Source organism: Python bivittatus, unplaced genomic scaffold (assembly GCF_059951505.1).
Source record: "Python bivittatus isolate LINGU-HERP-01145 unplaced genomic scaffold, Pbiv_v1 ctg000980_np1212, whole genome shotgun sequence".
In the NCBI taxonomy this organism is placed as follows: Eukaryota; Metazoa; Chordata; class Lepidosauria; order Squamata; family Pythonidae; genus Python; species Python bivittatus.
In genome coordinates this window covers 64,687,866-64,713,539 of record NW_028277125.1, presented here as the reverse complement: position 1 = coordinate 64,713,539, position 25,674 = coordinate 64,687,866, and the positions used below count along the sequence as shown (strand labels likewise).

At 37.3% G+C, this 25,674-nt stretch overlaps 1 long non-coding RNA gene across 3 annotated transcripts in view; it reads right to left on the bottom strand.

The window, feature by feature from the left end:
* LOC148213606 (uncharacterized) overlaps positions 1-25,674 on the bottom strand; it is a 66,878-nt gene that overhangs the window by 26,401 nt on the left and 14,803 nt on the right. Inside the window, exons 2-4 of one of the 3 annotated variants that reach the window (XR_015794310.1) lie at positions 9,182-9,306; positions 1,661-7,474; positions 950-1,035 (exon numbers count right to left, since the gene is read on the bottom strand). This is a non-coding gene — a long non-coding RNA (uncharacterized LOC148213606). Of the gene's footprint in view, positions 1-949; positions 1,036-1,660; positions 7,475-9,181; positions 9,307-25,674 lie in introns of those variants that run through there. The other 2 variants (XR_015794311.1, XR_015794312.1) reach the window with 2 other exon arrangements.

Below are 25,674 nucleotides of genomic sequence, written 5' to 3'. Positions count from 1 at the left end.
CAAGAGATATAATAATATTTGTAAATGCTTGTATGAGAGAATTTTGCAAAAACAGTTTGTGGGCTGGAAAAGATATATTAGGACAGAGATAAAAGGATTTTTTAAAAAAAGATATTAGTCTGGCCATGTTACAAAGAAGAAAAACCTTCAAGAATTATCAAAAAGAAGATTACAATACAAATGGGGATTTCCTTTCTAGCTAGTTTTATTTCAGCCGCAAGGAAGAGATGCTATTTCTGGACTTCAAGAGATGAATAGAGTCTTAACAAACCTAAATAAGACTTTATGAAAAAGTAATAGAGAAGAAACTTTGACATTAATTGATATATCTCTATAAGAAGAAATGATGAAAAAAAAATTGGCATTTGGAACTTGAAGACCACCCGGAAGCTTCAGCTGATCCAGAATGCAGTGGCCCAAGCAGCAACATCTCTGTTTCGCAAGCTTCGCTGGTTGCTGGATTGCTTCCAGGTGCAATTCAAGGTGCTGGTTGTTCTCTATAAAGTCATACAAGGCATACAGCCTGGTTACTTGCGGGACTGGCTGTCTTCCATAACATCTGTCTGACTGATTTGATCCTGCAGGGTTGGTGCAGTTTGGGTTCCTTCTATTAAACAATGTCATCTCTCAGGACCCCAGAAACGCACCTTGTCTGCCCTCTGGAACGAGTTACCCTGTGATCTGGATAGCCCCCCCCCTGCTGTTGATTAGAAGAGCCATGAAGACCTGGCTCTTCACTCAGACCTTTCAGAGGGAGGGAAAGTGAGACCCCTTGCTTCATCCTGCTTGCCTTCTTTTATCTTTATTTTTTATGTTTGGTTGATTTTATTGGAATTTCTTTGATTGTTGTGAGCCCCCAGAGTCATTGAGCATATAGGGAACCAGTTGTACACCACAGAGTAGCTATGCAAAAAGAAGTTTTACCTGTTTGATATTTGATCATCAATCTGCTGTATATTATTATCTTTTTCAATTCTGCAGATGTCCTCAAACTGGGTGAAATAGCTAATATGTTGTAAAACAGACTCTTGAAAACTTAGAGAGTTAAGCAGAAAATAACACAATTAACAAATTGCAAACTTCTTCAAATGTATAGGCATAGGATGAGGGATACATGACTTAATACACTTGAAGTACTGTGTCCAATACCAATTTTAGAAAGACTCAAAGACACTGAAGCAGATGCAGAGAGGAAAGACTAGAATCACCAGGGGACTTGAAACTAAGTCTTATCATAGCCTAAATGGTTCCTTCCAACTCTTTATTTGTAGAGAATAAATAAATACTTGTTAAAGGGCCAAAGCAAATGTGACATTAAAAGTCCAAATACAATTAACATGCAGATTTTTAAAATGGTAAATAACCATTGTAGGGAGGCCAAGCAGTAGCAGGGTTAAAGGGGGGAAATTGGATAATCTAACACTATTTTCTCTGGAAGTTATGACTTGTTCAAGTTGCTAATTTAGCAGGTAAAAAAAAAAAGAAGTCAATTAGCATAATAAGATAATTCTCTTAGTAAAATCATGGTCTACTGAAATTAGCTAAGACACTTTTAAAATAATTATGTCATCCTCCAATTTAAAGTCTGCCCTACTTCTGGATTTGGAGAGTCAACACATTCAAATCCAAACAGACAACAGCAACAAAAAATCACCCTTACCTGACCTACCTGTTGATTCAGATCTCTCCTGGGTGTCTACTTGCAGACATGCACCCAACTTTCCATTGTTATAGGTTTCCAGTCACTGACTGCAGCCTCCTGGAGCATAGTCTTGAAGATCCATGACATGGATTTCAAACTATAGAGGTATATTCCACATGAAATGTTAGCCATTAAGGGTTCTAGCATTCTATCCTTTGAAAAGCTCTTGGGATATATAGGCCAAAGATGCCTATATCTTTGCATAGCCTGAAGTTCTATACAGTAGTTGCTTACACTCCAAAAGCCCTGAGTCCAGATGCCATCCAAAAGTTGTCATGAAAATGTAATTTTAATGTAATTTGACTTAATTAATTGTATTTTCAATTAAATTAAAACCAAGTGTCCTTACTTTTGGCCCAATTGCAATTCATCCTGTCCTTGCCTATTTTTGGAGCATGGCCGGGGCACATTACTCAAAGTGCAAGTGAAGCTTTCAGTGCTCACATACATGCACACACAACTGCACAATCCTAATATAGGACATATGTGGGGAAATTTGTCAGACATCAGGAATGTACTAGTTTCTGGGTTATGGGTTGCAAACTTGCACTTACCCATTCATTTGCATGCATACATGCTTCCGTTCTGATATACATATGCACATGGTAGTTACCCTCATACCTGCTTTTACTCTTTCATCCCCATCCTTCCCATTGATTACTAGCAAACAAGTGGTTTGTTACCTGGCAGAAAGCAGATGGTTTGATTTTTTTTTTTTTTTTTGTCATTGGTCATTAATGTCAGCATGACACCAGCAATCTTGTTCCTGCAACACAACTGACCATCCTAATCAAGGAGCTAGTGAAAACCTGACAGCACTCACCATAGCTCCAGAAGTCTTTCTTTTTGTGGATGATAATTGTAAATGGTCCCCTGACTGTAAGCTGCTTGCTTATGGCATATACAGTACCTTCAAAATCCTAGAAAGCACAAACAGAAATGGCTGTTTATCACAGCCAATAAAGGGATTTTCCAAACAAGTGGTATTATTTGCTTGTATCGTTTCTCCAAAGATGCAACATTAAAACATTTCCATCATATATTTGTTTCCAATGATATGGGAGCCCTGCACCTGTTAGAAAATCTGCCAAATCCAGGTTATATTACTAGTGAGTCAATATTCATTTGCAGTCAACACTTATCTTAATTACCCTGGCATAATTAGCGCAGTATGTGAGAAATTCCTAGATAAGTGGCAGATTGGAAACTTATCATATGCATAAGTTGGCAGCTAATACATTAAAAAGGTGCCTTAATTGACATATGGGCCTTGGGAGGCTCTTAAGTGTGTCATGAGGAGAGTAAAGAATTTTGGCATATTAGCTGCTAACTTGCTAACCCTTGTACATGTGTTTTGCTACTTTCATAACCCTCAACATTAACACTTCAGAATGATCTCCACTGATGATGGAAAAAGATATAATAAATATCTTGTTGGCAATTTTATCCAGAAGGTACAGAGAAAGATCTCAAAGATCATGTCATCCTAGAGTATTAAGCATTGCTTGCTCTACTCCTGCTATCTAATCTCAGGGTGAGAGAGATGAAGAGAAATCAATTCCATCCAATTTTGTTGCATATACTATATACTATCAAAGCCACTGCCCTGGACAAAACCCAAAGCATCCACGAGTACATCACTAAGATGGCACCCAAAGATGAGCTGCTGAGAGAATGCCTGAGGCAGCAGCAGACATGGGAGGAAGTTCAAGTGGAGGAAGTGCCATGGCAAGACAAGCCCCTGCATGGGATGTACCATAGACAGATAGCTGAGGTGGCTGACATTGGTAGATCCTATCAGTGGCTGGAAACAGTTGGACTAAAAGACAGCACTGAGGCACTGATCATAGCAGCACAAGAACAGGCATTAACCACCAAATCCATAAAAGCAGGGATCTACCACACTAGATAGGACCCGAGATGCAGTGTGCAGAGAGGCCTCAGAGATGGCAGGATATAAGATGCAGGCAGGAACAGCATACACTGAACAGCACATCCAAGTATCTGGCATTGTGTACAGAAACATCACAGTGTATGGGCTAGACCCTCCCAGGTCCAGACGGGAGATTCCACGGAAGGTCATGGAGAATAACAGGGCTAAGATCCTGTGGGACTTTCAGATTCAGATAGACAGGCAGGTACTGGCCAATGAACCAGACATTATGGTAGTAGACAAGACCAGAAGACAGTGGAGGTGATAGATGTAGCAGTGCCAAGTGACAGCAACATCAGGAAGGAGTATGAGAAGCTGGAGAAGTACCAGGGCCCGAAGGAGGAACTAGAGAGAATGTGAAAGTATAAGTCAAAGTGGTGATAGGAGCACTCAGGGCTGTGACTCCTAAGCTGGAAGAGTGGCTCCAACAGATCCCAGGAGGAACATCAGAGCTCCCTGTCCAGAAGAGTGCAGTGCTAGGAACAGCTAAGATACTGCACAGAACCTCAAACTCCCAGGCCTCTGGTAGAGGACCCAAGATTGAGGAAGACACATACCACCTATAGGGGTGAGAGGGGTGATTTTTTTCGGGGGGGGGGAATGTTTAACAAGCAATGATATCATAAGCTTGCATATAGTAACTATTATTCTTTATACATATTTTTACTTAAGTAGTGGATGTCAACAAGGTCATTTCAATAATTCCAACAAAACTACAGAAACAGGATGGAAGTACCTGTTATAAAATATATACAAATCCTGTTATCATGAAGCACACCTACACTGTATGATTTCTTTGACACAAAAGGACCCTAATAAAACAGTGGGAGCATATGGAAAATGTTTATAAAGAATCTTAGGAAAGAATATGCCATGTTAGGTACACAAGTAGATAGCATGTCAGGGCTTACTGTATATTTTCAGTACGTAAAAAAAGGACTTCACAGCTTAATCTAGACCACTCCCCTTTGACTCTTTTGCTAGCTCATCTCTTATTTTACAATAAGGATAAGTTGCTTCCAAATTGGGAGCGGGGGGAAGCCTTCAGAATATTTTTATGCAGAATTTATCCCCAAATCTAAAAGAGCAGTAGAAACCCAGTTAAGATATAATTTATTTTGGCTGCAATGAGCACAACTGAATTATATTTTTACAGGACCCTGAAGAAAGAACCCAGGTTCTTCAACCTTTAATACCTTTTGAACAAATAATAAACTATTACTTAACAGTACCCAAGGTATTACTGCAAAATGATACAGACCACAACTGGTCTTTGGAAGCAGAAAATAAAGAAGGGTTAAAAAAGCAGGGGAAATGGACCAAAGAACTGAAATTGGGAGAAAGATGGGGTTTTCACTCTGATGGAGAAAACCTCAGTGCCCTTATCAGCAAAAATACAGAATTGCACTTTGAAATACTCCATAGATAATACCTTACCCCAACTGTACTTTCTCATATGGCACACAGTTACTCAATTTTATGTTGGAGACGATATAAGGAAATAGAACCTTTTGTTTTCATTTATGGTAGTCTGATAATATAATGCTGAAATGTTGGACAGAAGTCTTATAACTGATAACAAAATAACATATCAAGTTTACACTACAACTGGGACCTTTCTATTTAATACAGAGAATAAAAATTTAAGAATCCAAAGGTTAATTCTTTTCCTTTTTTATAGCTGCATGACTATTGCAATGCACTCTACATGGGGATATCTCTGAAGACCAACCTGAAGCTTCAACTGGTCCAGAATGCAGTGGCTTAGGCATTTGGACATCTGTTTTGCAAGCTGCACTAGTTGCCCACTTCCCTCTGGGTGTGATTCAAGGTGCTGGTTGTTACCTATAAAACCCTACATAGCATAGGGCCTGGTGACTTAAGGGCCTGCCTGTATCCCATAAAATCTGCCTGGCTGATTTGATACGGCAGGATTGGCATCCTCCGTGTTCCTTCAGTTATTGCCATCTATCAGCACTCTGTCACAGTGCCTGCCCTCTGGAATGAGGTTTCCCTCAAGGTCTGGTTGGTGCTGATCTTTCAAAGGGCCTTGAAGACCTAGCACTTTGCCCAGGCCTTTGGAGAAGATGATGGAAGCCCCCTTTGGGTTGCATGAGTCAGGTTTTTTTTTTATACCTGTGTAGTTTTTGTTATTTTTGCCAACTTTTATTTTTGTCCATTATGGTATTTTTTTCTTGTTTTCAATGTTCTTTTACTTGTGAACTGCCCAGAGTCATTGGGAAACAAGTGTTATATAAATTTAATAAATAAATAAAAAGTTTGAAACCTTTCTTTCCTTCTTCCCTTCCTTCCTTGATTAAAACAGTGAGAGGTCTTATTGCTTGGGACAATGGTACTAAAGAAATTAGCCTCATTCATAGTTGCCATGGCAACAGACTGCTTCCGTTCTCCTGCTCTCCATTCTCTAAGCAAATTTGTGGAGATATGCATATATCCAGAGAAGCGGGACCTAAACCCACAACATTATTTTAATATGAGTTAATAAAGCTAGAAGGGGGGGGGGGAGAATCTCTCTGAGATATTCCCCTTCCGTAATATTTGTTTGTCATTTTTGTCCTGCCTGATTTGGTATCTGAGCAGAAGGACAAGAATTAGGACTTCTTGATATCTGTTCTGTAAAATGATCAGAGAGTGTGTTTGTACCATCAGCCTAGTAAAATGAAATTGGCTGTTACTATGCCACTGAATTTTCCTGCAACTGCCTGTTTCTAACAATCTACCATAGAAATTATGAAGTTTATTGACGCTTTAAAAGTTTGTTTTAAAAGTACAGGGAAATTAGTTGAAAGAAGCTTGTGCACAGTGAGTTGCTTCATCATTTTTGCTTCATTATTTTGTTTTTGAACAGCATGATGAGACAACTGAGGCATTATGACAATCAATACTAATCACTTAATGTCTCTACATGCTGTGCATATACTCATCAGACGAGGCCTATTTAAAGAATTCCTAATGATGTGCAGGATGTATAATTCCAGCCTTCACCAAAACAGCATTATTGCATTTGGTGAAAATCCTTCAAAAGAAAGGAAGAGATTAGATTATGTGCTCATTTCAATGGAAGAGTTTAACATATACTTTTGCTCAATCACTGGAATGTAAAAGTGGTCAACTTTGGTTGGATCATGTTTGAAACAGGACTGGATCTACTTGTTTATTTTGTGGGTTAAAAATGGACACATGTTATGTTTTATCATATGCCCTGGACACTTTGCAAACACACCCACCCATTTACCTACTTTAAAAAAAAAAAAAGACAATGCAGAGAGATTGTTATGTACAGGGGAAAATCTGCATGCTTGGAAAACATTCAACTCTTTCTCTAGTCATGGTCTTTTGCTTTTCAAAAACTTGTGTCCCATGTGTAGAAATCTACAAAACTTGAAATTTTCAGCTGGAATTTTCCTAGACTCTTCTGCTCAACATCAGATCCTAGAATTGCAGCCACAGTTGGAATTCCTCCAGTTTGGTCACAAGCCAGGCTGAAGTACAGCCCAGTTCAATATCTTGCTTCAAGGCAAGTTCATCTGCACATCAATCCCTACAAATCAGTCTATACCACCCCAGCTGCTGTTTGGCTGTTAGCATTATAGTTCAAAATAGCAGAAATGGAAACACATTAAAATGGCATGCAACAAGTTTGAATATGAAAATATTAGAAATTTATCTTTTTATCTTCAAAAGACTCAACTTCAGGGGCTGAATTATTTCTGAGGCCTCCATATCACCCTGTAGATTACTGCCTTTCATCAGTTGGGGTCCTCCTAGAATTCAAAGGATGGTTGTGGAGAATGTACTAGTAGGTGGCACTCCTAGGACTTAAAAAAAAAAAAATCAATAAATTAATATGAGCCAGAGGGGGCTGCTGGGGTTATACTGTATATAGTTACTGACTCTTCTAAAATGAATTCTTGATTGTAAAACATTAATAATGGTTTAGATACAGAAAGAATTTGTGTTACTTTCATCAACAGAATTAGGGTGTGTGAGGTGTGGAAGAGTTCAAGAAAAGTAGCAGCTTGGCTATGGTACCAGATAAGTTCTTCCAAGATTGTGCAGCACCATTAAGAGAATTAGCATGTGATCACTATCCACTTACAGTCATCTGGAGGCATACTTCATGCTACGTATGCTGCAGAATAGGTGGCAATAATTTGTTTATTAGGTATTAAAAGTGGTAAATTGGTCAGTTTTGAAATGTATTTTAGCACTTCGATGCTGCTTAATTTCTAATTTGCTTTTGCTAGCTTCAAAGCACCGTAGTATTCAAGTGCCTTCAGTTTTTATGATTCTGCAATATAGCCTTCCAATAGGTTGTTACTACAAATGTTGCCAGAACTGTATCATCTGAACTGACAGGTCTCTTATCTACATACTCCTCCCTAGTTTAACAATGTTTCCATAGCATACACTTTCTAAGCATATAGTCCTGGAGTATAATCTTTCATATTTGTAGGTGGGAGAGCATGCCTTGAGACTGGATATACTGGCGTTTTGTATCTGTGGACCAAACTTCCCCACTGCTGATTTTTTTGTTCTGCCTGGCTCTGCCATCCTTACTGAACGCAAATTTGGTTTGCTTGGAAGCCTTCAAAATACTTGTCCCAGTCTGTTTTGTCACTCTCTGCACCATTCTATCTAAGCTTTATTTGGTAAATATAAATATGCTTGATATGGATGTGATATAGTATGACTTTCTGATGTTCTGATGGGAAGAATTCCAAACCATCACTAGAGTATAAAATTTATTTCCTTTTTTATTGTATGCATATCATCCTCATTCTTTTTTTTGCAATAGTTTTATTTATTAAATGTCCATTCCATTCTGTTCAGTTTGGTTCAAGAACAAAAACTAAAACTGACTTGATTTCCTCTCGTGGTTTATTATACATGAAGTCATGTCTTTATTTTCTCACTTCTGTCACATTGAAAACTACAATCTGGTCACAACTGTTGACTGGACTGTGCCTTTCAAGTGTTGCATATGACCCTGGCAGTTTAGGTTGTCCACTCTTTTTTATATACTTATCTCTTTGGCAGAACCTAGACAATAAAAGGCCCTGGAATTTATTAACATTCTAAGGCATTCAGCACCATATTGGAAAGGATTGCTAGCATCTGTTTCAAAAATTTCTCATTTCAGAAAAGGCACACAAAGTTATTCATACATGGGGAGATTGCATAGGAAAAAATACTGAAAACCCTGCATTCAAAATGCATGAAATAAGGCAGGTTGCATACAAACATGGATATATTTGGGAGAAATCTACCCTCACTGGGGATATATTAGGAAAGTTATGTCATGGATTGGGTGGGAGGCAAATTTTAAAAAGTCTAGAAAATTAAATATGACTGACTAATATATGAATGTGACATGGAGCGAATTTAGATTGTATGCATTTGTATCACTGTTGTGTATGGAGAAAAATGTAAAAATGTGTTTAATTCACCTGCAGGGAACAGGATTGTATTTGAATTTCACACAGTATCAAAACAAGTTGTGATAGTGTAGCTAATGCTTTTACCTTTCATTTTGCTTCATCTTTGCTCCTTGGATCCTTAATTTTAGCCGCATCTACTTCTTTCTCAGCTGCTGTAGAAGTAGACTCATATTTTTGCAATTCCAGGCAAATGACAGTCTTTTAGTGTGCTGCATTTTCAGAATAATGCAAAAAACAAAAACAAAAAAGGTCATAGTTAGTGCTTTGTTTGATAACAAATTCATTGCTGGTCAAAAAAGATCAAACTGGAATGTAAGCTCTGTAATTACTGGTAATGCAGTTGGAAATAAAACCAAAACCTGCTGGCATATCACTTTGTTTCAAATGTTTGTGTGGTGAATCATTGACCTAAATGGAGAAAAAAAAAAGAAAGAAAGAAAATTGAGCAGAGAATGATTGTATCTTTGGTTTGGTATTCCTGAGCAGGAGAGCACAACAGACCTTGCTTGCTTGCCTGCAAATGTTAACAATTAAAATGGCAATAGAATAAAAATGAGCTTTTGAAAAATCATTTGACTGAATGCAAGCAGTGACAAAACCTCTAAAGCTCTTACATTTGGGGGAAAAACATTGCTTCATCAGGAACATGATGAGAAAAGCAAGGAACTAACACATTCACAGTTGTTTATGATAATAAAGCAAGAAGATCAAGGACCTCATCTATGCTGGGATTTTCTTCTGCATCTTCATTTTGTGTTTTGCCATTTGAGCTTTATGTAATATCATAACAGAATGAAAAAAAATGTGCCAATGAAAAAGAAAACACTGTAAGATACTCTAATGTGTCATTTCTGAAAAAGAGAATTCTCTGTTTATGTTCTACAAACTGACCTGCAAAATGAGCATTTTTCTCTTAGTAAGACATTCTTTGTGAAGTTCAGGAACATTTCTGGTAACTTCATGGACATGTTTACGTGTTTTCTTAGCAACATTGTTTATTCAATTCCCCAGTCTAGCCTACAAGCCTGGGATTCACTTGTGCTTTCTCATCCAAGTACTGTACTAACGAGGCCTGATTCTTCTTAGCTTTCCAACCTGAACAAGCACAACCAGGTCTTACTACAGACTTAAAGCAAGTCACATCATTTTGATGTAAAGTACTTTCCTTTTAATTCTCACAACAATTTCTTGTAGGCATGTGGCTTCATTGTGTATATTAAACTTAAATCTGCTCCTTCATGTAGCAGCCCCATGTCTTATGGACCACAGATGGAATTAAGGATGATCAATAAGGAGACAACTTTTGGCTTCAACATATTTTGGAAAGAATCTAAACAAGACAGCCCACGCTTTGAACACTAGTGTGCTTCTTCTGATTGCTACAGCTTTGCCTCTTGCTTTAACTAAATCAGCACTGAAGAAGGAAATGCCACATACAGTATCTTCATACAGAAATCACTAAATATTTGGATATTATTTCTCCTAAGGCTAAGCAAACCTAAGTCCTAAGTCTTCTTTGTGGCAGGCTGTAAAATATATTTAAACTGTTCCAGTGTAGCTGAAATAAACATGGAAAAGCAGAAGGTTACAGAGTGCTGTCAGATTTCATTTGATTACCCTGAATTTTGAAAAGCTAACAAAGAAAGCAGACAATTGTGTTGTGCAAGTTTGGTAACACAGAGATCAGGAAGTAAAATAGAACTTAATGGAAAACAATGACTATGGAATGTAATTATATCTGGATGAAGACTGAAATGATTTACTGCATGGTCACTGGAACCTGTTTACAGGCCCTGCAACTTAAAGCATCATAAGGAAATATAAATCCAGAAGCTGGATATTTGCTGGATAGCCAGTTTTTTTCCAGTTTTATCTGTCTGCTGTCTTAGATTCCATGGATGCCTATGTGTCAGGTTCAGCCCAAGAACAACGACGAGGCAATCCAGTCCAGTCCCGTTCCTTTATTAGCTTGCACCTAATAGAATCTCGCCAGACTAAACCTACACTAAAGCAACTAGTGGATATATCCCGTGAGACTCTAGGGAGGGGCTAGCCTCATCCTCTTACTCTTCCCATGGTCTTGCTGCAGACTGAGAAAGTGCTTGCTCTGGAATGTTCCCCCTCCCTTCTGGTAACCTTGATCCTCCATTCCAGTATCTTCCTTGCTCAAGCCTTCCATTACACTATGTGGGTAACTCCATGACAGTCGTTCTCTATGCAAAGTATTTCTTCAAGCTACTTTTAACAATTCATTTAGTTTTTCATGCAGTTGACCACCATCTTTTGGATGGCACTGTTCTAACTGCTGGCCAACTGTTTCTTCAATAAGCAGAACAGAGTGCTAGATACACTACAAGGATGATGACATTTCAGCAATAGGAACAATTGATTATGAGAAAGTATCATGATGTTGAATAGAAAGTGTGTTTGATTTTGCATGACATTTGCATGAGTAAGAGTGGAGAAGAAAATCTTGTCCTGCTGTGTACTCTGTGTGTGTGTGTGTGTGTGTGTGAGAGAGAGAGAGAGATGAAAGAATGAAATAATAATTGATACCTTAGAAGACAAGAGGAGGCTGAAGAAGAGAAATAGTTAGAGGGTTCCCCCCGCCCCCAGGGAGTCAGTTTGGAACTTCAACCTTGGAAGAATGCACAAATTACTTGCTGGGAGAGTTGTCTTGAAAAAAATGCTAGTTTGCATCATGATTTGTGTGTACATTTGCAGATAAGCCAAAGTTTTCAAAGACATTTTATACCTCCAGTATCGGGCACTTAGAGGAAACTGTTAAGGAATCAGAATGTTCATAACTGTGTACTAAATATGTGTTGGAGGATTCAGATTGTGTAGCCATTCATATGGACCTTTCTAACATGAGATAATATAGAGAATCAGCTCTGGAGCTGAGGTACAGGCAGTTCTCCTTAAAATATTCAGCAAGGAGATATTACCCAGATGGTCACCAGAAATCTGTGATATTACAGATATACAGTAAGGGCTGTTTCCCATGCAGCTGAAATGAGGGAGGAAAAAAAAAACCTAAGAAAGTACAACATGTGTATAGAGTATGTATAGAATAGTTCAACATTCTGACTGGTCCCATTAATGAAAATTTGTTACCATTCTTGTTCCACTTCTTACTTCAGTAGAATCAGACTGATGAGTATAGTTTCGGTGTCCTGCAAACTGTTAGCTGAAAGATGCTTTTAGTAAACTGTTATATAAGTTTATTCAGATTTTTTTTTTCTGTGTATCGACATCATCTTCTCCACCATGCTAACTTTGCACTTACTCTGTTTTGTACTTTTTGTTAATACTTGATATAAATCCATTGTTTTCAGTTGATTCCAGATCCAGATCCCATAACTGGTATCAGTTTGCTTATTTGCCCAACTGCCGTATTGTTGACCTTAATCTTATCTGTATTCCTCAACCAATTCTCATATATGCTGTTTGGGAACCAGATTACAATATAGAATACAATGAAAGCAGTTGGAGACACGAGAAAACATTTTTTGAAAACAATATAAACCCCAAAATGAAAAGTTCCAGGAGGAGGAGGAGGAGGAGGAGGAGGAGGAGGAGGAGGAGGAGGAGGAGGAGGAGGAGGAGGCGAAGAAGAAGAAGAAGAAGAAGAAGAAGAAGAAGAAGAAGAAGAAGAAGAAGAAGAAGAAGAAGAAGAAGAAGAAGAAGAAGAAGTAGTAGTAGTAGTAGTAGTAGTAATTTATGGTTCCCAGCAGTCATTTTCACCTGATATTAGGTATTTGATTTAGCATTCAGAACGTTAATTCTCTACTGTGTTTCATATATTCTGCCTTTGAAGGGCATTCATTGGAGTACTACCTACCTGAAATGCATTTTTTTGCCTCAACCTATCTTCTTCATTATTTGTGCCTCTAGCAGGGAGTTTGTTTTATCTCAGAGATCTGTTCACTAGCATACAACAGTAAACAGACTTTGTTTGATAATGAATGACAGAACATAGTTACAAGGTTTTATGTAAATGAAGAAAGCTGGAATAGAACAAAATGCTTATTAGAAGCTAACAGGAATCATCAAAGACAGAAGCAGTAAAAGTACTACCTTTTTTCTTCTTCTTTTAAAGCATCATAAGGAAATATAAATCCAGAATCTGGATCTGTGCTAGACAGCCAGTTTTTTCCAGTTTTATCTGCCTGTTGTCTTAGATCTAGACAAGTTGGCATACTCAAGGTCCTTTCGATGAAACAATGTCATCTGCTCAGATCTCAGACATGCACCATTGCTGGAGCTGCCCCTGATTTTTGGAAAAATATTCTTCTCTAGGTCTACTTGGGCTTGAGCCTTCCCTTTTCAGAAATCTGAAAAACAACAGGCACCAGGACAAGGCATTTTGTGATTCTGCGTTGATACCAATATTGGCTATTTGAATGTCTTGGATTGTATAGTGATTTTCTTCCCCAATGTAGCAGTTACATTGTTTTTGTTATTGGTTTACTGTGTTATTCTGCTTTCTTCTAGTATTTTGAATTCTTCTACATTGCCTAGAGCCACTTGGGTGATTGAAGCAACTTACAAATTTTATAGACTTAATGCAAATATCACGAACATGAATTAGGCACAGTTAAATATCATTTAACATATAGTATAGTGCTTTGTTCCATGGAACAAAAACCATGGATAATTGTAATGAATCATGGGTCTAATTTATAAATATATATATATGCAAATATCCATTTTTGTATATTGAATGTTTTTGTTTCCTTTTTTATTTTTTCTACTTTTATAATTCTGTGAATTCTTTTTCTTCATTTTTTTATATTTAATTTAAAATATTAAAACAACAGCAACACCAACAACTGTACATTAATGGACTGAAAATTAACCTTCATAGTGATTGGTTGGTCCTGTCATCCAATACTTAACCCTGGGCTTACACAGTCCTCATACAGAAACCCATATACCTCTACTTTTACCTCCTCACTGAAGCAGAGAGGCAATGCAGTGCACTTAATTGGGTACTCTGAGTTGCCAAAAAGCTTCTTTCTGTCTCCAACCTTTTCTTACTAAAGCTAGAAGAGCCTCTGCACAGATCCTGGCCCATGCAAAAGCCTCTTCCACATTTGGCAAGTGAATAGTGGAAAAGATGGGTGGAGTTTTCTCACCAAAGTTGTAGTGAGTGAAGTTGGAAGAGGCTGAGAGGTGATTCCACAGCTTTTTCCTAGTGAATTATCCTATATCCTCCTGTATTACCTGTCAAAGCTTTTGGTGAGCAGTACTGGAGGAAGTTCTCCAGTTAATGTTCACCAAAATTTAGTGTGCTGAGGAAGAACTGTGAAGCAAAGCAAAGGAAAAGAACCATATTTTGATGGAGTGCTTTCAGTGAAGTGAAGCACCCCATCAAAGATTTTTACAGCCTGATGTTTACTCTACCATCAAAAATACATTTAGTAAGAGAGGACGATTCTTGTGATTATTCTCATTCTCTGGAACTCTTAGTAAGAAAGGTCAGGCTAGCTGTCTCTTTGTAATTTTTCCTTTCATAAGGAAGAAAAAGGTTTTCTTCCTAGTAAACATAAAAGCATAAAAAATATGGTTTTTTAAAATAAAAACAACAAAACTATGTTTTCATTTATGCAGATTTTGGACTAAACTGATTGGGTTGTTGAATTGAGCAGCATCAGCATCAATAATAATATCAGTAATAATGATAATGATGTCAGTTATCTTCTGAAGTTGATGCTGTTTGCACTAGAAAGCAATATGGATTAGTTGTTAAATATAATGAAATAAACTCATCTGCACCCAACTAAAGAAGAGGGAAGTGTTTCTTATTTTAAATATATATGTATGTATACATTCTAAAATGAACTTTCTTATCTTCTGCTTAAGCATCAGTCAAGACTAAAAAATATAACATTAAAACTAGTAACTGCTTATCCTTATGACATATAAATACCAAAATGATCAATAACAAAAACAAAAGATTATTAGGATTCCTTTGTATATAATATTTAAATTAATACAGCTTTGCTCCACCATGCATACCAGATAGATTATGGTTTTATGAAGCCATTTCTGTTCTGAATCATTTGAGTGAAAGTATACAAGTAGAGTAGTTGGAATCTGCATTCCCAGAGTAATTTCAAATTCTAATACATATTTTAAATCCACTAATCTAAAATCAACAATTTTTGCTCAGTGCAATAAGAACATTGCATTTAACCGATTGCTTTTAAAACTGCAACAGATAAAAGCTTGAAGTCATGTATTATTTCCCTGTTTCAAGGATTGTAGTTTGTTCAAAATTTACAGCTCTAAAATCTGGTCTTGCATATCTTGGCAGGATAACAGCCATAGAATTGCTACTCCTTTTAAGGAACTGGAGTAAGAGCTTTGGGAATGTGTATTTACTGTGTTTTAAGTTTCTCCTGAACTACTGGTAAAGTTCAGTTCTCCCCTACATAATACACAGAATAATATCCTCCATGGTATTTCTATCCATTAATAGGGTAAAGAATTGTCTTTTGTGTTATAGGAAAGTCCTATTTGTATTTGTATTTGTGTGTGCGTGTGCGCGCGCACGCCTTCGACACATTATTCATCCCTGGTGACTGCCTGGACTAGTCCCTGCAGTTTTTGTGGCAAGATTTCAGAAGTGGTTTGCCATTGCCTCCTTCCTAGGGCTGAGAGAGAGTGACTGGCCCAAGGTCACCTATCTGGCTTTGTGCTCAAGGCAGGACTAGAACTTAGGGTCTCCCAGTTTCTAGCCCACTCCCTTGACCACTACACCAAACTGGCTCTCTCAGGTTCCATATTACTTATCTATAAACTATATGTATTACTTGCATTGGGCCTTCCTATGAGCACATTCAGATGTTGGAGTTATAAAGCATTTTGTGGAACTCTATACATGGGTTTCCACTGTAGTACAAGAAGTGTACTTACTACTGATTTCAGTAAATGTTGATAGAATCATTACATTGGGAAGGATTTAAGAAATCATCTGATTAATCATTCTTCTCATTGATGGATCTGCAATTTAAGACACCAGTAGGGTATCTCTTACAAACAATTGTTCAGCTTCTGCTTACATATCTTTAATAAAGCCAATTATATCCAAAGGTTATGTTGCATTACCAAATAGACCTGCCCACTAGAAAGCTTCTCCTACATCTTAATTTTATTTTATTTTTTTTTAAAAGCAATTTTCTTCCCTAATATTTCTATTCATTAATTCTAATCTTACCTTTTGAGTAACAGGGAAGAAGTCTTCACTATCTTCTGTGGGACAGATTTTCAGATACTTGATGACTACTGTGAAGCTAATTGTAACCCAGTTCTTTCAAACTGTTCCTGACAGGTCTTAACTTCCAGACCATTTATCTAATTGTCTTCCTCTGTACTGAATATATTTAAGTTTGTCCATATCTTAAAATGTGGTGCTCAGAACTCAACAGAGTGTTCAAGAAGGAACCCAGTCAGTGCAGAATAGAGTTGAGCTTTAGTAATACTTGATGTGTGGTTTCAGAAAAAAAAAAGAGTGTTCTATCTTAACTGTTAAAGAGTAATCATTTGTTTAATTACTATTAAGGCATAATAATTAATAGGCAGTAGCACAAGAGATGATTGTCAAAAGTATTTATAATTCATTTGAAAGGTGTACATTTTAATCCTTTTGAGATCATCAAGGTCAACATAAGCTTAGAGTGATATTATCAACACGGAAGAATGTTTGATTTCTTCTCTATCACAGAAACATTGAGATATAATTAACAAATTTAAAGTGTTTTGCAGCTGTAAATCATTATTGTATGTAGGTAAGCTGAAAGGAATTCAATCTGTTCAAAACTTGACATATGCACTTAAGGAACAGAGCATAATAAAAAAAAATTTTTTTTTAAATGGACAGAAATATCATTCCAGTTTGTGTTTGGAGAAATGTCAAAATGCATCAATGTGTTGTTGAGTGTGTACAGTTCTTGCCTGAACACAGGATACTGCAAGTCAGGATGTGTGTGTGTGTGTGTATGAATGAATATATAGCTTGTTAATAAAACTCTATTTTGGCATCAAAGGCAGTAATACTAAGTTAATCAACTTCAGACATATGATCAGGCTAGTTTGGTTCATGTCAACATTTAGATTAATGCTACAGTTTGATATAGTCCAACAGAATAGGTCTGAAATTCCTTTTGGCTTGATGGATATGAAATATTATTGTTGAAGCAGATTGTGTAGTTTTCTTAATGCATAATGCAACTGGTGAGCATCTTGATTATGATCAGTCTGGAATTGATTTACTGTTCTATCTAAATGTTTTCATTTTCAGGCTTATGTTGTATTCAGAGACATCTTGAACTTTACAACCAATTCCAAACATTAAAAGGTCAAATTATATGTGACATTAATCATATCACTTGGCCTTGAATTGATTTCCCCCCCCCCCAGAAATAATCAGTTCTAGACCTTTTGGTCTGGACAAGAGATACAAGACTTTAGGGGTTACTGCCTGCCTGCAATATATCTGGAGTGGGGAAAATTCCTATTGGAGTAGATTGGAGCTTTCACCCATACAATCTGGAGAAGTAGGGATCTTATATGAAGGGAGTCTAAACAACTGGGCAAAGAACTAAAGCCTCCTATGTGTCAAAGAAGGAATCTGTTGCTGACACAGACTGAAGCTGGATCAAGGGTATCTGGAGGAAGATGGTATTTTCTATCAGAAAACATAATAAAGTCCTGTAGGCAAATATTCTATGGTTCATGGAAGAGAAACCTGAAGGAGGTAGACAACCTACAGGGCTCCTATTGGCCCACTGCAAGACTGCTCCCTCCCATCTAGCCTTGGGGTTCTTACCCTTCATTTCCATTTCCACTCTGATTCCCAGAAAGAACACAATCTCCTGCTGTAATCTATTTCATGGGGTTGCATTGTGTTGCATTTTTGTTTTTTTGTTTTTTGGGGGGGTTGTGTTTTTGCTTTTTTTTTTTTTGCTTCAGTAATCAGAGTATCAACCTCACGGAAGCAAATCTTCAAAGACATTGATTATGATCAATGAGAGGTATGAGAGTCAACCAACAGTAGACACCAGATTTGGGGTCTCTTGATAAAGCATAAAAATGCTACTAGTTCATCCAATTTTAACTGTAGTTTGTGTGTGGATGCTTGTCAGACCTTCTTTCTTCCATGCCAAAATAAGTTGGCTGGTAGATGGGGAGGAAGGGAAGGCAAGTGGTGAGAGCAGCAGGAGAACTTTGGCTTTGGAATGGATGGCTTTTGCAGTAAGAAGCTCCCACTCCCAGTGGCCAACCATCCATCTTCCAAAAGGCAAGGAGGTTGAAGAGAGAAAGAAGAAGAAGAAGAAGAAGAAGAAGAGAGCATTGAATGGACTCTGGATGCATTGTGCAATGGACAGGATGCTCCATGCTGCTTCTTCCCATACCAGAAGTTTGTTGGGGGAAAGTAAACTTTTCTCTCCTGCTGCAAATGTATGTAGAAAGCCCCCATCCTCCCAGCTATTTTTTTCTTCATATACTCAGTGCTTGCTATCTCTCTCAGTGCAAACATTGACTTTAATAGTTGGGGTGGTGGGGCTCTTGATGACCAGAAAGATAGGAAGCTGCCTGACTGGGGAGACCAACATTTAAGTCTATCTTCAGCCACAGAAATTTACTTGACTATAACCCTCTGTCTGAACTCAGTTTATCTCACAGGGGATCTATCACCAGAGTAAAAGAAAAGGAGACTCTGTTTAAGAGAACTTGAGTTTCTGAAGACAAAGTATAACATAAATCTAACAAACAAGTAAATAAAAAAGTTAACAGCTAAAGCAACAGGTGGCCACACTTCAGATGCTAAAAGGTGGTGAAGATTTATCAGATTGAAGACAAGATCACTACCATAGAAAATGAGAGAGGAAGCAGCTCTCCATAAGGAAGTGACTCAAACGAAGTGGCAGGCCCAGTGGATAGGAGTAACTAGCAGGAGTTAGTAACAACCAGAAGCAACAGAAATAGAAAACACAATTTTCAGGCCTTTGCAGAAGAAATGAGCATTCAGGGGAAGAAAAAGTGACATTGCAAAACAGATAATAGGATACTGGATGCAGTTGCACCCTGAAAGAAAACAAACAGTCTATTTACTTCTACCATTTAAGCTGCTCCTATCCTGAGCATGTGCTGGCATGGCTCTAAATTGGCTTAAGAAAATCCTCTCCAGACTCAGATGCTTTGGCAGCAGCTTGCAAATTAGTCATTCCAGACTGAGGGTCCACATTGGACCATTCCCTTCCGCTGTGCTCTTTAACCTTTCAGTTCCTAGAAAGCTATCATGCTGCTTCCTGTGAGTGAGCCTTCCTTAACATACACATTCACAAAAGGCAAATTTAGTTTAGCAAAGTTAAATTACAGTTAAATTTATATATTGTTAAATTTATATATAGAATTTATGTACTAGGTTCCATTTCTATTTACAAAGTTAAAGCATAAAAATGCAGGTACATAGAGAAATAAAAAGCACCTTAAAAATATATCCTTCTTTCCAGCCTCCACTCTAATAGAGTCTATACCTACTCTTAGCAGCAGTAAAGAAACAGTATAACAGTTAAGATCTTTCTTAGCAAAGAAATTTTCTGGTTTCAAGCCTTTTTGTTGTTGTTGTTGTTGTTGTAATTACAGTCTTTCTGGAATAGGTAGTTTCCCTCTTCTGCCTTAAAAAAAAGTCCAGAATTTTAAGGCTTTACCAATTTTCCAACCAACTAAAGTAAAAGGATTCCCCCCCCCCCCCAGCTTCAAGTTAGCCTGTAAGATTTGTTGGGGCTGTTTCAGGGGTGCAGGTGAAATCCTACATGAAGGAAACCAGAGTTATTAGTTTGTGATTTTTGTGGTCTGCCAGGAACAAGAATCAGAGATGTGATATAACATCTTCTAACTTCTATCAAATCCACTTACAATGATCCCTTCATTGATCCCACTAATCCATATGAGGACAAATAGGGAACAATTGCAATTCATGGACTTTGAAATGTAGGAAGGAAACTCAAATATTATGTCCTTATCCATTTTTCTAGTCCATGGAAGAGGACCAGAAAAGGAAAGAATACTGCAAATGAATGATTGGCTATACAAACGGTGTAGGTGAAAGAGATGTGGTTTATATGACCATGGTCTGAATTATATATATGATGGGTTGTTCATCACAACGATTTATAACAATATTGGCTGAAGCATTGTGAGTTTGCTCAAAAGGACTTTAAACTGATGAAAAGCCCAAAGCAAAGGCCTTAGGTAAGGATTTACAAAGGAATGTAGTGGGAATTTTGCTGTAATGGAACTTACGAAATCACTCAATGAAAAATTAGGAAGAGGACTAGTTCATAAAGTTCTTCTCCTTTGTCTTAGGTATAATAATGGCCAGAGCCTGGAAAATAAACAAGATGAGTTTGAACTCTTAGCACAGAAAGGCAAGTATAATTTAACAGGTTTAACTTGATGGGATCACTTCTATGATAGAAATATAGTAACAGAAAGAAATAATTTGTTCAAAAGACACAGTAGAAAATGAAGAGGAAGAGCATGTGTTAAAAATTGATTCCTACCCAGAAAATTAAGTAAATAAACTTGGCAATATTGTATAGAGAATCTGAATTAGAATAAGTAGATGAAAAAAATAACAATGCTACTATTGTTAGTGTCTGTCATTGTCTGATTAATCAAGGAGGACACATAGATGATGCCACCCAAAAGCACTGCAGATTTTTCAAAGAGTCATGAAAAAATGGTGATGGAAACTTTAATTACCCTGACATCTGCTGGAAAACAAACACTGCATGGTCCTTCCAGGAAAGTTGTGATTTGTTTTGCTGACAAATTTCTCATCCTTGACTTGATACTAATCAACAGGGAAGACTTAGTCAAAGAAGTAAAAGTATCAGAAATATGGGGAGGGGGAAGAAGTGATCATATAGTGCTAGAAATCTTGACTTTAAGAGAAACTAAAGCCATAAAGACATCAAATTTTTGGTGACATAGACAAAGTCCCAGACAAGCCATAGATAAAGACATTGGACTTATTGCACTCCATGGCAGGAGAAATTAATATGAAAAAGAGGTCAAGGTGGCAGAAATTCTTAAAAAAGAGTTACCAAAAGCATGATTTCAAGCAAGTACAATGATAAAATAGATGGAGAACAGAAGAATCCAATGTGGTTATTTAAAAAGCTAATGAATGTCAGGAAAGGCATAGTTATAAGGCTGAAAAGGGGCCAGGATATCCACCAAAATTACAGGCATGTCAGAACTATAAAAAGGGGCTCAGGAAAACTAAAGATCAGAATGACTGAAAAATGTTAAAAACAACAAGGATGTAGTCCGTCTTTAAATATTTTCTAAATAAATAAATAAGCCTAAAATCCTGTTTTGTTTCCAGATTTCTGATAAAAGGTATGTGTTCCATTTACACAATTGCACAATTATCAGGAAGAGAATGAGGGGATGAGATTGAAATATGAGACTGACAGAAACATGGTCTGGGCATATTTATTTATTTTGAATGAGTGTACATCTCCAAAATTGTATCTGAAAAACTTAGGTGATGGTCTGGCACAACTTGAATATATTAGCATAGAGAATAACAGGTGAAAATGGTGAAGGGCCAATTACTGTAGGAGGACAAATGTTGTCACGAGCTTTCATAATGGAAAAGCAGAGCTGACCTCACTCAGTCAGGTCTGATATTGATACCTGGGAAGAGATAAGGGTGAGGGACTTTGGAAACAATGGAGTAGTTACCAAAAGTCATTGTGGATTTGTCAAGAACATGTCTTATCTGATAATTCTTTAATAGATTGTGGGACTGCTTTAGTTGTAATATCTTAATTTTAGCCAAATATTTTACAAAGATGTCCCTGACCTTTTGATTAGCAAGCTAGTGTGGGCTGGCTAGTATGACTATATCATTGGCTTAAACAGCATATTCAAAGAGTGTCTGTCAGTGATTCCTCATCAGATTGGAGTTATAGTGAGCGAAGTGCCATTTAGTTCCATCCTGGGCTTTCTGATTCTCAGTATTTTACTAATGATTTGGATGAAAGGTAGGAGACATGCTAATCTAATTTATAGATGACAGAAAATCTCCTGGAATAACTAATACTGTAGAAGGGGGGAAATCTTGATAGGTTAAAGGAATGGGCTGAAAGGCCAGTTAACAAACGATTTGTTTTCATTAACAAAATAACAATTCAAATACACATATATAGAAGGGAAAACCTGGGTCTTAGTAATAATACTTGTAAAAAAGGTTGTTTGCAAACAATATGCCTGTAGGATGATGTAGCTGCAACAAAAAAGGCAAGTGCAATTTTAAGCCGCATTAATAAAAATACAGTTTTTAACTCACAGAGAGTAATTCTTCCACTTTAGGTTCAACTCTGATTACTGTGTCCCTTTCTGGAACAGGTTGGGGAAGGACAATGAAGATGATCAACGGACTAAAGACTAAATGTCTTGGAAAAAAGTTTGAAGAGATTGGACATGTTTAGCTTCAAAGAAAAGACTATTAGCATAGCATTTTTCAAATACCTGGAAGGATGTCATACAGAAGAAGAATAGAACCTGTACTAAGCATTCTACATTACAGGACTGGAGATTATAGGAAGGCAGAATGTTTGCTGGGGGGTGGGTTTGAATCTACAACAGGAGCACTTCAGTGGTGGAATAAATTACCCAGGAGGGGTTCTCTTCCCCTGCAAATTTTTAAATTGAAGGTAGACAGCCATCCACCAGGTATGCTTTAATTGGATTCCATTCCTGCACTGAGAAGCAACTTGGATTTGAAGACCTAAATGTCTCTTTCCAGCTAAGTAAATTTAGTAAACTTAGTGGTGCAGAGAATTATATTTTCCTATGTGGTACCTATTAGGTGGAGTGATGTTCCCACTGAGTGTTCCCGGAGAGGATGGTTTCTGACAGCAATTTAAGATGTACTTGCTTATATTAGCATTTCCATGGTAACCTCATGGTTGGCTACTCATAATAAATTATACAGCTTATTGATTTTAACTTTTTAATCATCAATGACAGGGCATTATGTTATTGTATTTTTAATCATTTGTTTTAAATGGTTTGTGAGTTTATCAATAGCAAGAACCGTATATGAGGTTTTTTTAAAAAAAAAAAAAAAGAGGAGGAGGAGGAGGAGGAGATAATGAAGTTTTAGAGGGCAATATGGAAATTCAAGGCAAAATTCAGCAAAACCTGTACATGATAATTTTGCTTAATAATAATGATAAAAAAATCTTTAACTCCAGAAGCAATCCCCCCAGCTGATGTAACTTAATAATCTGCCATAATTCCACTGTGCTTCATAATGGATGGAAAACATTATCCATCCTTTCAGCAACATTTTAGTTCCACACAGTCATAAATGGCCAGGATTCGGACTGCCTCCTTTTGAAGAACCCAGGTGATGAATAACAAATGCTAACAAGATACGTTTGAATAGATGAGGATGATGCTGGTGCTGCTCTTTTATCTGCACACCTCAGACAGGCCTGCCATCTATAAATAAGCATTTTTATTTGATAAAGCCTTCTTTGAGGAAAGGGGAAGCCTGTGGTTCACTCAACCGCACAGTGTTCTTCTAATTGAAAGCAAGTCTTTCCAAAAACTTCCTCCACATTTTAGTATTTTGCTTATATCAAGTTTAGGTTCAGACTTTAACCTGGCAGTAATGAATCTATTCGAGTGCTGAAATCTTTGTGATACTGCTTTTCTTGTAAAGCAAGAAATATGCTTTGTATGGTGTTGGAAATACATCAATGCCATTATTTTTTCCTCAGTGGGTGTTCTTTCTCCCCTCCTTCTTGATGGAGAGGGCAAATTGAAAACAACCATTTCTATATGGTTGTAGATTTCTTTATTTGGTCTCAAGTTGCAGGATCAGTCTAGTCCATTCTTGAACCATGTCTGCATCTGAACATGATGGTAGAATTTGCCCGTCCTCTCCCCCAACTTATATAGAAAAGAAGAGCCTAACGACATGCTCAGTCCTATAGGTAAGACCTTATGTTTGGCAACTGACTTTTTTCCTAGCGTGTTACGTAACATTTCATTGTGGCTATTCCAATAGATTGTAATGTTGGATTACTTCTGTTTTCTGCTGGCCCTTTGCCCATGGCAAGACAAAGATTGGGCCCTTTTTCTCTTCAGAAACAGGGTGATGGTGGTTAGTCAATTGTTATTCTTTTTCCCACAACAGAGACAACACCTACTATGCATTAGTCTACAGTGAGTTCACTTTGAATTGCAGACCCCAAGGCTGAAAATGTGGCCTAATTTGGGGACTTGCTTACATCTTCTCTATCCTGGGTTTTTGTAACTTCTTGCTTGATGAAGAGTTCTGAAGAATGTGGATGCTGAGGTTTTTTCCCCCATTATGAGGCAATGAACCTGTAATCAGTTGATGTTTTATTTTTAAATATAAGTAAAGTATTCTGCAGTTAAGTTCTAAATTCCATTCATATCATAAATTAGGCCAGGAGATGCAGACTTTAGAGAAACTTTCACAAACACAAAATTTGGTCTGAAGTGATGACATGCAGAAGCTAAATAGTTACAGCTCCACAATGTACGCAAAGACATGTTGCAATCTTCAGTTCCACTTTTGAAGTAGCACTTTAGAACTTCAAAACCCATAGAATAGTTTTAATGAGAAGGATAAATAAATGGCCGTACTGACTGCTAAGGAGGAAATGAAATGCTGTTCTCAAAGAAAATCCACTAGCAGGAGCCCTGGGCAGGTGGGGGGTGGGGGGACTGAACATGTCTCTTTAGTAGGAATGGACAAATCTGTCAATGCCCATTCTGAACAAGCAATTTGTCAATGCTGTGCTTGTTCAGTTTGCCATGGTTCCTATCTCAAATTCATTCAGCCATGTCAGCTCTGAAGTATGTGTGTGTTTTTAAAAAAAAAAAAAAAAAAAACTTTGATTACCATTACAATGTGCTTTTCAAAAGATAGGCATTTGTCTTCACAATTCTGCTATTATCTCCAAGCTGTTTTTCCCAATGTAATTTGGGATTGCACACAACTCATATGCTGCTATGCAATTGTGTAAACCATGAACTGATCACAAAGTCAATAAAACAGGAGCAGGGGGTTGTTGAGCCCCCATCAGGTGTATTTTTTGTACTATGTAGAGTCTGTCTTGTCTGGAATAGATGGTTTCTTCTGTCTACTATTGGTTTTTACTCTTCTGAAATGTAAGCCTGCAGTGTCATTTTGGAGTTAGGGCAACCTTTTATCCCTGTCTGTCTGTCTGCCTGTCTATCCATCTTTCATTTCCAGGTTGCAGTATATCAGTAAAATAATTTCTTATTTATCTTTTGGGCATAGGATGAATGAAGCCTATGGTATTCTCATCAACAGTACCTATGATATATAGGCCTTCTTTCTACACATTTCATTGTCCTTCATTATGATTATTTTGACAGAAAGTATTATAATCCTGTACATATTATTTATATAGTACTGCATGCTATATATTGTCCCAAAACCTTGGAATACAGTTACATGCAGATTGCCTTTCTCTACATAATCC